The 3,596-nt window shown below is 33.6% G+C and overlaps 1 non-coding gene across 1 annotated transcript; it reads right to left on the reverse strand.

The window, feature by feature from the left end:
* Positions 1-2,424: 2,424 nt before the first annotated feature.
* Positions 2,425-2,543, reverse strand: LOC134543436 (5S ribosomal RNA). Its single transcript, XR_010076935.1, has one exon. It is a non-coding gene; the product is annotated as a 5S ribosomal RNA (ribosomal RNA).
* Between the last annotated feature and the right edge of the window lie 1,053 nt (positions 2,544-3,596).

Consider the following 3,596-nt stretch of genomic DNA (forward strand, 5'->3'; position numbering starts at 1 on the left):
TATGTGTACATTAATTCCATCTCTAAATGATGTAGGTTTACGCACCGAGATCAGGTACATTGTAGAGAGAAAAACACACGAGTACCTGCTTATTTTGAAGTTTTAATGAGTATATTAAAAAAAAAAAAAAAACGATAAAAATATAATTGAAAAAGTATATTATTCACGTATTTTTGATGATGAGGGGAGGGGGTGTTTTTGTCCGATGGTCGTTTATCTTTAAAGAAATTTCCGTTGGACCTGTGCGTTCTTGCTCTGCCAATTCTCGAAAAATGAAATATTTTAAGTCGTCTTTTATGTGCTAACTTCATTATATTTGGCTGCATTCGTATTTTTATTAGTTTTGAAACATTCATGTCACGGAAAATAATCATAAACCAGGACAAAAACGTTTTGACTAAATGTTCTAGGTTGGTTGTAAAACATTTTCTTATTTTATTTCACATCGGAAACATCTGTTAAGTTGTAAGCTTTGTAATGAATGCGACAGTCACTTGTTCGCTGAAGTGTTTGTTTAAGAAATTAGTATTGTAAATTTGTTTATGGTCTTGTTAAATGAAATTTTAAGTGAAATCATTTGGGAAAACAGAGGCTACAGGAATTTTCAACACAACTTGATGACCGACGTTGTGACTAGTGTGGGAGTGTGTGCTCGTGTAAATATCAATTTTTCTTACTCCTCGTGCCGGTCAACAGGAAAACAGCGAGTGTGTTATCTCATCGCGGGCGTGTGATTGCGTGTGGTAAATTGTGCTAGGTTAATTACCGCAAAACTCCACTGTGTGCAAATATGTAGTGTGTCGCTGTATGCAAATATTTGGTATGTCTTTTTTTTTTTTTTTTTCAGGCAATACACACTTTGAATTTTACACAATTTCGATGCTGCAACCTAAGTGTATACATGCGAATAGGATTGCTTAAATGAAAAAGTAAAGTAGGAGGTAAGTGCAAATGTTTCCAGGAGGTTATGCACACACAATCTATTTTATGAATTAATAGTTATTATCTAAGAAAATGATAGAAGATTATAAATAATGTGTGCAGAATAATACAGAATTTGCATGTTACACAAAAAAAATATATATATATTCCAAATATTGTTAGCAAAATGCACCTAGATTAGTGAGCTGGATTTTTTTTTTTTTTTTTTTTTGTATTTTTGTTCTGTTGATCCCACGTGGAGTCAAGGCTCCGGGATATAGAACATGTATGTGCAGACAATTAATATTTACATGATGCAAGTTACCAAGAAAAAAAATTTCAAAAAAAAAAATACATAACATGTTACACAATTTAACTTTATGCAAAACATGAAGCAGCTGTTATCACAAGTCCATTCAACAAATTAACAGTTCAATTTCTCTATTATCAATCAAATTAAAGAATAGCTTCAGAGGGTAGGTAGGATATTCTAGAAGAATTTTTTTTACTGTTTTTTTTTTTAATACTGGTAAATTGTTTTAGTTATTTTCTGTGATATTAAGTTGTAAAGTTTTACTCCCAAGTAATTTAGTCCATTTTCAAATCGCCTAGTGTTATGTTCAACTATCCTCAATTTACTAGCATTTCTGGTGTTATACCTATGTGCGAATATCTAAAAAAAAAAAAATAAAAAAAAAATAATAATAATTTTTTTTTTCTTCTTTTTCTTAAGAATGAATAAAAAGTTTCTAGAACATATTCATTTATGGCAGTCAGGACTTTAAGTTTTTTGAATTTTGGTCTGCAGTTAGATGATTTTTTATCTTTTGTTATTATTCTAATAGCTCCTTTTTTTTTTTTTTTTTTCCCAATGTTATATGGCAGAAAGAGTAGAGCTATGGCTACTGTGACATCATGCATTGATGGGAAGGTTATTGTTGGATAACAAAAATTTAGATGATATAATTTTTATTTTTTTCCATACACAACACATTGCAGGTACAATTTTACAGGTTACAGCTGTACCACCTCTAGTATTGCTGCCGACCATCCAACAAATGAGCACACTAAACAGGCATTGATGACATTGTTATCAACGTCTTTTTGAATCTCTCATTATTATACATAACTGCCCACTGAAACAGAGAAACTTCAAAATAGGTGTGTGAGTGTGTGTTTATATATATATATATATATATATATATATACATACATACATACATATACACTTATATATTTATTTTTTCACTTTGAATTTTGTATGAGGTATACACATGCAAAGATTCACAGCTGCTGGGTGGGTGAGTGAGTGAGTGAGTGAGTGAGTGATTGATTGATTGATTGATTGATTGATTGATTGATTGATTGATTGATTGATAGAGAGAGTGTGTGTGTGTGTGTGTTAGGGGGGGGGGGGGAAATGTGGTGATTGTGGGGAAAAAAAAAAATTGAAAATTGAAATTTTTAAAAAAAATTTTTTTTCTGTAGGGTGCAAAATAGTAGTGCCAACGGCACGTGGTGTTCCCAAGCGGTCACCCATCTAAGTACTAACCACGCTCGACGATGCTTAACTTCGGTGATCGGACGAGAACCGGTGTGTTCATCGTGATATGGCCGTTGGCAATGATATAGATGTTTTTTTTTTGCAGTTTGTATTTGCCACTCGAAATAGCTATACCAGGTGTGATTGTTACAAACAACAGGAGAAATCGTGTAATGAACACTCTTTTACTTCCCCCCCCCCCCCACACACAACACCCACCCCCCTCACCATCCCAACCACCAAAGCCCTCTTCAAAATACACTCTCACACACACACACACACACACACACACAAACCCACACTCTATATATGATGAACATTACCATAACTTCTTAAAGCCATTAGATAATATTTAACTCAAGAAAGGTATTGTGATATGTTTAAAGAAAGAAAGGTGAAACCTTTAACTTTACCAGCAGGTATTAGTATCACTGAGGTATCTTCTAGGTTGTAGCAGCAATAGTAGTAATAATAATAAAATTAAATAAGGTAATAAAAAAGAAAAGTTATACATGTGATCAAATCATGAATGTATAAAACTGGAATGAATTTAAATTTTTTTTATTTTTCTTCATAGGCTGTTTTGAAATTGATGAGTAAGTGCCTCTTCTTTTAAATTTTTTAATGCTGAACACTGTTACATAAGAGATGAATGTTTAGAAAATTTAAAAAAAAAAAAAAAAAAAAAGCTAGCCCAGCCCCCTCCCCCCCTCTCAGAAAATCCAAACAAAAAAAAAACACCCTACTTCAAAACATCACATAATCATCCAGCCAGCAGTGCAGACGAGAAATTTGCACTCGGGGCCGCCATTTTGACGATAAATTCTTGCATGGCACACCAAAGGTAGGAAAGAATTTAAAAAAATAAAAATAATGGGCGAGCACCCTCGCGTCTGCCTGTAGAAAATGAAGTTAAAAGTAACATAACCTAAAGACAGGCACACACTAGGGTGCTCCCAGGCGGTTGAGAAATTTTTTCCCGCCAAAAGACTTATATATATTATTTATTTTACTGTTTTTGGCAGGGGGCTATGTCGGTCTGTGTGCAAAGTAGTTCCTACTCCCGCCGCCAGGAGCGCGCGCGGTGGGTAGCGATGTTGTTTTTTCTGCTTTCATTTGTTTATTATTTAGA

The sequence above is a fragment of the Bacillus rossius genome, unplaced genomic scaffold (assembly GCF_032445375.1).
Source record: "Bacillus rossius redtenbacheri isolate Brsri unplaced genomic scaffold, Brsri_v3 Brsri_v3_scf1053, whole genome shotgun sequence".
NCBI classification, from domain to species: domain Eukaryota; kingdom Metazoa; phylum Arthropoda; class Insecta; order Phasmatodea; family Bacillidae; genus Bacillus; species Bacillus rossius.